The following is a 10,329-nucleotide window of genomic DNA, read 5'->3' on the forward strand; positions in this document are numbered from 1 at the left end:
AAAGGCTGAGGTGTGATTTGGAGGCTCACCAGGCCACCAGACCCTAGATACCTCCTAGGGGGAGAAATCCTCCTCCTGTCATAGACCTGGATGGTCCGGTACGAAGAAGGGCTGCTGTCCCAAGAACTGATCCAAGCAATCTCCTTCCCCTTGGATATCCTGATGATCCAACTCCACCCTTCACAGAAGAGATAATGAATGCCCATATCTCAAGGAAATTCAAGATGCCCACTATCAAAGCCTATGATGGCACGGGAGACCCCGCTAATCATGTTAGGACATTCTCTAATGCATTGCTGCTGCAACCCGTGAATGATGCTATAAATTGTCGGGTCTTCCCTCAAACCCTGTCGGGTATGGCTCAAAGATGGTATAGTCTCCTGCCCCCAAATTCTATTGGATCGTTCAGAGAATTAAGTCAGGCTTTTATTAAGCAATTCATCAGTGGAAGAGTCCATGAGAAAAGTTCAGCATCTCTTATGAGTCTTGTGCAGGGAGCTAAGGAATCCTTGAGAGATTACCTAAATCGTTTCATAAAGGAGGCTTTAAAAGTCCCGGACCTTGATGATAAGGTAGCCATGATAGCACTGCAACAAGGAACTAGGGACGAGTTTTTTAAGATGTCTTTGGCCAAACGTCCCCCTGAAAGCATGTTGCAGCTCCAAGAGAGGGCAGGGAAGTATATCAAGGTTGAAGAAAGTATGAGGAAGACCGTAGTAAGTAATGAGCCCACTGGAGGCAAGAAGCGGAAAGCTGATTTAGAATATATTGCAAAGGACAAATATCCTAGAACCGAACAAAACCCTGATTCAACCCCCAAGAAGGGAGGACCTGGGCAAAAGTTCACTGAATACGCTAAGCTGAATGCTCCTAGAAGTCAGATTTTGATGGAGATTGAGAAAGACAGAGATATTCGTTGGCCTAAGCCCTTGAAGGCTGATCCCGCCAAGCTAGATAAGAGCAAGTATTGCAGGTTTCACAAAGATATTGGCCATGACACCGATGAGTGTAGGCAATTGAAAGATGAAATTGAGTTTTTGATTCGAAAAGGAAGATTGAACAAGTATACTGGAAATGGAGGGGACAGAAATAATAATGGAAGGAAGAACTTTGAAGATCGTAGGAGGGACCAAGACGATCAGGGGCGAAATACCCAACCCAGAGGGCCGGTTATAAAGCGATTTTTGGAGGACCGCGACGCCCTCGAGGACCTGTGATAAACACGATCTTTGGAGGTCCAACTGCTGCTGGATTGTCCAAAAATTCCAGAAAGGCATATACTAGGGAGGTTATGCTTATTGTTGGAGAAGCCCCGAAGAGGGCCAGGACAGAAGTAACATTGGCTTTTGATGATTCCGACCTTGAGGGTGTGAAGTTTCCCCATGACGACCCGCGGGTCATAACACCGATAATAGGAAATAGCCCGGTTAAGAGGGTCCTTGTGGATAAAGGTGCTTCTGTGGATATCTTGCTCCACGACACCTTTCTAAGGATGGGGTATAACGACTCCCAGTTGACACCAACCGACATACCGATATATGGATTTGCTGGAGTAGAATGTCCTGTAGAAGGGATAATCAAATTTCCAACCACCATAGGTACGGAACCAAGGCAAGCAACGCAGATGCTGGATTTCGTGGTGGTAAAGGCTAGTTCAACTTATAATGCTATCATGGGGAGAACAGGGATACATGCCTTCAAGGCAGTCCCCTCTTCCTATCATTCAGTGATGAAGTTTCCCACCCGAAACGGGATTGGAGAAGAGAGTGGAGATCAAAAAATGGCTAGAAGCTGTTATGTGGCCTCTTTGAGAGCAGATGGAGTCGGGGGGCAGGTTCTTCCTATTGAAGATATGGATGTCCGAGAAAATGACGAGAAGAGAGGAAAGCCAGCAGAAGAATTGATTTCGGTTCCTTTAAACCCCGAGGATCCTGAAAGGGTGACTTTCATTGGAGCCACGTTAGAGGAACCCCTTAGAGGAAAGTTAGTGAAATTTTTGCAAGAAAATAGTGATGTGTTTGCATGGTCAGCAGCTGATGTGCCAGGCATAGACCCGGAGTTGATTACTCACAGGTTAAACGTGGATCCAAGCCGGAAGACAGTAAAACAAAAGAAAAGAAATTTTTCCCCAGAAAGACAAGAGGCTATAAAACAGGAAGTAGAAAAGCTCTTAGAGGCTGGTTTCATTGAGGAGATCCAATTTCCAGAGTGGTTAGCAAATCCTGTAATGGTGAGGAAGGCTAATGGAAAGTGGAGGATGTGTATAGACTTTACTGATCTGAATGATGCATGCCCTAAAGACTGTTTTCCACTGCCAAGAATTGATACTTTGATTGATGCCACTGCTGGACATGAGATGCTGAGTTTCATGGATGGATTTAGCGGATACAACCAGATCAAAATGCATAAGGATGACATTCCAAAGGTATCATTCATCACTGACTTTGGTGTTTATTATTATCTTGTTATGGCGTTTGGTCTCAAGAATGCAGGAGCCACCTATCAAAAGTTGGTAAACAAAATTTTTAAGGATCTTATTGGTAAGACTATGGAAGTCTATGTTGATGACATGTTAGTCAAAAGTCTAGTAAAGAATGATCATATAACCCATTTGAGGGAAGCTTTTGAGGTCCTGAGGTACCACAAGATGATGTTGAATCCTACGAAGTGTGCTTTCGGAGTAGGATCTGGAAAATTTTTGGGATTGATGGTCTCAAAGAGGGGAATTGAGGCTAACCCTGATAAAATAAAGGCGATCCTGGACATGGAACCACCAAAAACTGTTAAGGATATTCAGAAGCTCACAGGAAGGGTTGCTGCACTAGGGCGGTTCATCTCCAAGTCGGGAGACAAGTGTTTGTCATTCTTCAAGTCACTAAAGAGCATCAAAGACTTTGTATGGAGTGAGGAAAACCAGAAGGCATTTGAAGAGTTAAAGAAGTATATGGCCCAGGCCCCGTTGTTGGCCAAGCCAGTTCTAAGTGAAGTTTTGTTCTTGTACTTGGCTGTTTCAGAGAGCGCCTTGAGCGCGGTGTTGGTTAAAGAGGAACTAAAAGTCCAGAAACCCGTATACTATGTCATCAAAATTCTGCATGGTGCTGAATTAAATTATTCAACTATTGAGAAATTTGCTCTAGCCCTAGTAATGGCTTCGAGAAAACTGCATCCTTATTTTCAGGCTCACCAGATTGAGGTGCTAACAAATCAGCCCCTGAGAAATATCATTCACAGTCCCAAGGCAAGTGGGAGATTGATTAAGTGGGCAATAGAGCTGGGAGAGTTCGATCTCAAATATAAGCCATGTACGGCAATAAAAGCCCAGGCACTAGCTGACTTCGTGGTGGAATGTACCATACCCAACCAAGAAGTCGGGGGGCAGGAAGATACCATACCTCAAGACAAGGGAATCGATAATGGGGACAGAGAGAAGGATGATAAGGAGAAAGAATATTGGGTTCTCTATTTTGATGGAGCATCAAAAACAAATTCCAGTGGAGCAGGGTTGGTTTTGCAAAGTCCTGATGGGTTCTTAATTGAGTATGCTATGAAGCTAGACTTCCCAACTACAAACAATGAGGCAGAGTATGAAGCCCTGATAGCTGACCTTGGTCTAGCTGGGACACTTAGAGTCAAAAACTTAAAGGTCCGTGGAGACTCGAAGCTGATCATATCCCAGGTAAAGGGAGAATTTGAGGCAAGGGATGATACGATGGCTAAGTATGTTCGCCTAGTAAGGGCTGTGATGACCCAATTTAATGAATGCCATGTTGAACACATTCCAAGGGAAGAAAATGCTAAAGCAGATGCGCTATCAAAGTTTGCTTCATCTGAAATAGAAGAAAGTTCAGGAAGTGTGTACTTCCGTGTTTTGAAAACACGAAGCATAGGTGTTAAGCTTGTGGCTCCTATAGACCTGGGGACATCCTGGATTGATCCCATTAAGGCTCATATTCAAACCGGTTGGTTGCCAAGCGATGCAACTGAAGCATGGAAGTTAATTGTTCGGGCACTAAGGTACTCTTTGATAGATGGGATTCTTTACAAAAGATCCTTCGTGGTTCCCTACTTGAGGTGTCTCAGGCCCGATGAGGCACGCTTGGCTCTTGAAGAAGTGCATGAAGGTATTTGTGGACAATACTTGGGGGGTAGGGCCTTGGCTCATAAGATAACTCGTTTAGGTTTTTATTGGCCAGAAATGATGGATGATGCCAAAGAATACGTGAAGAAATGTGACCGCTGTCAGAAGCATGCACCTGTTATTAGACAACCCCCCGAGATGCTGACCTCTATCAACTCGCCCATTCCTTTTGCTATGCGGGGAATGTATATTTTGGGGCCTTTTCCCATGGCCACAGCACAAAGGAAGTTTCTGATTATAGCCATTGATTATTTCACCAAGTGGATTGAAGCCAAGCCCTTGGCCAAAATCACAACTAAGCAGGTTGCACAATTCCTGTGGGAAAACATTATGTGCCGATATGGAATTCCCCGTATCCTCGTCACTGACAATGGAACACAATTCAACAATGAGGAATTCAAGAAGTATTGTGAAGAAAATGAAATTGAGTTACGATTCACCTCTGTGGCTTACCCGCAAGCCAATGGGCAAGCAGAGGTAGCAAATCGGATAATCCTGGATGGACTAAAGAAAAGGATCGAGAAGTCAAGAAATAATTGGGTGGATGAAATACTTCCAATATTATGGGCCTACAGGACTACCTGTAGAGTCACGACAGGAGCAACTCCCTTCATGTTGGCATATGGGGCAGAAGCAGTAGTTCCAGTAGAGATATCACATTCCTCTCCAAGGATTCAGGCTTTCAATGCAGAAGAAAATGAGGAAGGGCAGAGGTTCGCCCTGGATTTAATTGATGAAGTGCGAGATAAAGCACATGCAAAGATAGTAGAATATCAGAAAAAAGGCTTCATTCTACTACAACCTAAGGGTTAAAGAGAGGTTTTTCAAACAAGGTGACCTAGTCTTGAGAAAAATAGAGGCTTCTGGTGTCGGACAGAAAGGAAAGCTTGCCCCAAATTGGGAAGGGCCGTACAGAGTCAAGAGCGTTCAGGGTAGAGGAACCTACAAGCTGGAGACTATGGATGGTTTTGAAGTCCCGAGAACCTGGCACGCACAAAACCTGAAGGTTTACTACGTGTAAGATAGGCGAAGTACGATTCTCACTTGTCATTGTGACAAGTAGGTTTAAAAGCACCTTGAAGCTTTGCTTGCGTAGGATTTTATATTCCAGTAGAATTTACATTGTCTAGTTATTGTTGATTAGGGTCGAACCCATGCTGTGTAAGGTTTTGGAAAACCAGACTTCATATTAAAGAGTTTGAAATTATTTCAATCTAAGGATGTTTAAAGTTCAAATGCATATTAAGATTGTAAAGTTAAAATAGAAAGAGGCAAGAAAAGCAACATATGAAATATAACCCCGAAGGGTAACAAGTTCTGATATGAATGAAGTTCAAAAAGAAGATATACAAAAAAAACTTAGGCCTTGGAAGGCTGAGATTCCTCGGAACCACTATCCGAAGTCTCCTCGGATGTCTCAGTCGTTCCTTCGGACGTCTCGGTCGTCCCCTCCGAAGTCCCTGTAGAGGTTCCCTCTGCGGGAGATGCTGGCTGTTGAGGCGCTGCTCTTGGAGGCTCTTCCACCCTGGCCTTCTTAGCGACAGGCTCAAGCTCCTCTTCGGAAGAATCTTCCTCCTCTCCGTCCTTGATCATATCAGCAAGCTTCTCAGTAACACCTCCAAGCTCTGGAACTCGCACAGGGCAAGGAAAGGAGGACTGCTCGAGGACCTCTGGAAAATCATCCCGGATGGCCTCTACAGCAGCGTCCCAGCCCTCTTTGTAGCTAACTGGGTGAAGAAGGGCATCATGCTCCACCATCAAGTCTTTGAATTCCTGGGTGTCCATCCAGCCATCAAAAGCTTTGTCCTTCTGCGCCTTCAGAATGACATTTCCGGCCCGGGCCGTTTCCAGGTCAGAAGTGGAAGAGGCCAGTTGAGCTTCAAGGGCCTCTATTTTTTGGTTGGCCTCCTCCAACTTCTTGTTGGCATCTTCCAGGCCAACCTTCCAAGCCTTAGCTTGGTGAATTGCCCCTTGGAAATGGGCGTTAGCCTGCAAGAGAAACAGCAAAAGTTTAGAAAAGAAACATGGAAAGATAAGTATGAAGGGCATAGGTAAAGGACGTACCGTCGCCAGAGCCTGGGCTCCAAATAACTCATTCCCCTCTAAGTCCTGTTGAAGGACAAAATCTTGATAGTCCACCGGGGAGATGGAATGCTTAGACCATTCCTTGGACAGCGCCGTGCTGCCTACGATTGAGTCCTTGCCCCGGATCCCCCAAGCAGGTTGAAAATAGGCCCCTGGCCTCTGCTTGGTGCGCAAAACTTGGCTGGGGCCTTCCTCGCTTGGCTCCGTTGCCTGAAGTAGGAACTCAGGAAAGCGGTCACCAAGTCGAGGGTCTTTAAAGACCTTCCCAGCCCTCTTCATCCTGGTTGTCTCCAGGTCCTTAGGCTTAGTAGCCTCCTCAATCTTCTCAGCCACTGCAACAAATGAAGTCAGTTGAAGATCAATGGAATAAAAAATGAAGGAAATAAAGGAGGTAAGAAAGGGAACTTACTTTTCTTATGAACGGGCGAGAGGCCGCGTTCTACCAGGACGGTCTCCCGGATAAGGTCCCAAGAATGGGAAGTACCGTTGTCTTGTGTAAGGAGGTTGAAAGCTCTAGCCTCCTCCTCAGACAAAGTTATATCATTTGGGCTCCCGTCCACGGCCAGCCCAAAGGATGATCGAAACAGGGAGCCTCAATCTCCACCTTCCCAAATAATGAACAAAAAATCTTTCTTCCACCCCAAGTTGTTGTCAGGGATGGACTTCCCATTCATGATATGGGGGATAGTGGGGCGCTGATTTATAGAAACCCAACCCGGACTTTTATCAGGGCTGTTCTTGAACTGAAAAATCTTTCTGAAGACAGCAACAGATGTGGGGACATTGTGCTTGGCGCATTGCGACAGATAGCACAGAATCAGCCTCCAAGAATTAGGGGGAAGTTGGCAAGGGCTGATGCCCACATCAGCCAGTAGCAAAGGAATGAATGGATGAAAAGGGAGTCTGATACCTGCCCTTAGAGTATCCCTATAGACGCATAGCGCGTCCTTCTTCCACTGACAGGCCCTGTCGGCCGGACCCGCAAGAACCAGCTTAAAAGGCTCCTTGATTTTGAAGCAGCCGCTCAACTTTTCCAGCTCCTTGGGATCCCGTAAAGCACTAATATGATCGTGCGCGTCCAGATACGCATCAGACGGGTACTCGTCCCCTCGAGTGTTGATCATGTCGATTAAGGAAGTATACCTCGATCGAATAGGAAATTCGTTGGACTTTCTAGCCACGTTCATCTTGGCCAAGCGAGTCATTTTTTTGTCAGCCATCTGAAAAAAGAAAGGGGCACGTAAACAGGCTATCTTAAAATGGCACACAATGGAAAAATAGACACGAAAAGCAAAGGGAGGAATTTTACCTGAAGAAGCACTCCTGAAAAAGGCCTTGAGCTCCGACTTGCTGTTATTGCTCTGAGAATCTTAGCAGGAGGAGAAAGAAGAAAACTTAGAAATGAGAAGGTAAGAAGTAGTAGCCTCTCCTCAGTTCTTTATATAAGAGGAAAAGGAAGTTGAAGGGACGAAAGCCCATTAAGGACAAAGGCGCATAGGAAAAAGCCCAGAAAAAGGAACATTCCAGAATATTCCAAGGATTCTAGAGGATTCTAAACAGATCAATATTAAGCCCAATAAAGGAGGCCCAGTAAGTTTTGAAAAAGCCCAATAAAGGAGGCCCAGTAAGTTTTGAAAAAGTCCAATGAAGGAGGCCCAGTAAGTTTTGGAGAAGCCCAATAAAGGAGGCCCAGTAAGTTTTGGAAAAGACCAATAAAAGAGGCCCAGTAAGATTTGGAAAAACTCAATAAGGCCCAATAAAAAAGGCCAGGCCCAAATCCAATTAGGATTTGGAAAATACAATACCTTAAATTAAAGCCAAATAAAAAAGGCTAGTGGAAGACCAGGATTCAAGTCGAATTCCAGGTCGTGAATCCTGCTCGAAAACTTTCGAGCAGGCACCCGAAAACAACGGATAAAAAAGACCAGGATTCAGGTCGAATTCCAGGTCGTGAATCCTGCCCGAAATTTGTCGACTAGATACACGAAAATAACGGAAAAAATAGGACTGAATTGAGGTCGAAACCTCGACCAGGAATGAGGTCGAATTAGCCAAGCATCTTTCAAGAATAAGGATTAAAAACCCAGGTCGAAGTTCGACTAGGATCTTGGTCGAATTCCAGGTCGTGGATCCTAGTCGAAATCCTTCGACCAGGAAGCAAGAAAACCAAAGAATTTTCTAACAGGATTCAGGTCGAAATGTCGACTAGAATCCTAGTCGAAATCCTAGTCGATAGGCTCATGACCAGAAGCTGAAAAAAAGTCGGGGAAATTTCGACCTAGATCCAAGTCGAAATTTCGACTAGGATCCTGGTCGAATTCCAGGTCCTAGATCCAGGTCGAATTTTCGACTAGGATCCTGGTCGAATTCCAGGTCGTGGATCCTAATCGAATTCCTTCGACCAGGATGGCAAGGCTGACCCCTGTTTCGACTAGGATCCAGGTCAAAATTTCGACTAGGATCCTGGTCGAAAAAAGGGCTGGAAATCTGAAAAATCCAGAAATTAAGGATAAATCCCGGAAAATTAAGGATAAATCCCAGAAAATTAGGGAAAAAATCCAGAAAATTAGGGAAAATCCAGAAATTAAGGATAAATCCCAGAAAATTAGGGAAAATCAAGAAAATTAGGGAAAAATCCAGAAATTAAGGACAAATCCCAGAAAATTAGGGAAAAATCCAGAAATTAAGGATAAATCCCGGGAAATTAAGGACAAATCCCAGGGAATTAGGGAAAAATCCCGGGAATAAGGGAAAAATTCCTGGAAATTAAGATAATTCCTGAATAAAAGGAAAATTCATTGTAAATGTGTAGGTCGCTCCACACTTTACGCGAAAACGAAACCCTGTAAGGGAATAAACAGACTTAACTTCTGCGAAACCTAATCAATGTTTCCCAAAAGTTGGGGGGCAAATGATAGGGATAAATAAATTATGATAGTATAATTAAATACTGCAAGGTGTGGGCTGCTAGGCCCAATAAAAAGATATATGATACTCAGACCAGAAAGGTTAAGCCTGATGGACCAGATCAGGCCTGATGAAATAAAGAAGGCCTAAAAGCCCTGATTATTAATTAATTTCATAATTAATTAATAAGGGAAAAATCAGCTATTGAGAAGAGTCCCGATAAGGATATAAATCCTTATAGATTAGCCTCAAGGGGACCTAAAAGGATAAGGAATCAGTTTCCTACTATCTAGGACTCCAAAGTCCATTCTAATTATGAGACTTGACCACCAAGTCTCCTATACCAAGTCCAATTCAAGGACTCCCAACATCTATATAAGGGGTCTCACCCCCACCAATCAGAACTACGTGTTTTTTGACTTGATCCTTGGCAATCAGCAAGGTACGTAGGCATCTTGTTAAGGCAGATTGAGTCACGAAACACAAGAGCAGTCAAAATCGAGCCTTGAAGCTCACGTTCCTTATTATTAAACACAGCAATTATATATATTAGTTTTAATCCATAACAAGGTTCAACAAATTTTACAAAATTATTATTTTATATTATTTTAGCCAACCATTTTAACTAATACCATTGGAGATGTTCTTAGAATGGTTAAAATAGTATTTATGTTAAAAATGTCTATTATTTTTTGTGAAAAAACAATTTTAATTTATAATTTTCATCCAAAAACGCAACTAAGTTGTGATTTCCTCATTACACAAAAATAAACCAGTCTCAAAACGGGACTTAAAATTATGTAATTAATTAAAAATTAAGAAATGTCCTTAAAAAGTCAAAAACTCGTTTTAAAGTGATATTTGAAACAATTTTCTCATATTAGGATGTTTGTCTCTAACTAATGACATTTAGAATATATTTTTTGCTCTAAAAATTGTTTGCCGACCCTGACAAACAAAAAATTTGTTTGCTGACTAGATACAGTAGTATTCATGAAATATAAAATTCAGAAATATGATGATGGATTTATAAAACGTGCATCTGAGATATGATATATATTAAATGGCCATGATTTTATGCTCTGTCCCGTAGGCGCCGGGTTTTCTTAGCTCTTGCTCCCGAGTTTTTTAAAGGAAAGGAAGTAAGTGATTAGGAGATAAAGTACTTTCATCCCGTTTTTGGAGTGAAAGTTTTGGGA

Source organism: Apium graveolens, chromosome 6 (assembly GCF_009905375.1).
Source record: "Apium graveolens cultivar Ventura chromosome 6, ASM990537v1, whole genome shotgun sequence".
Lineage (NCBI taxonomy): Eukaryota > Viridiplantae > Streptophyta > Magnoliopsida > Apiales > Apiaceae > Apium > Apium graveolens.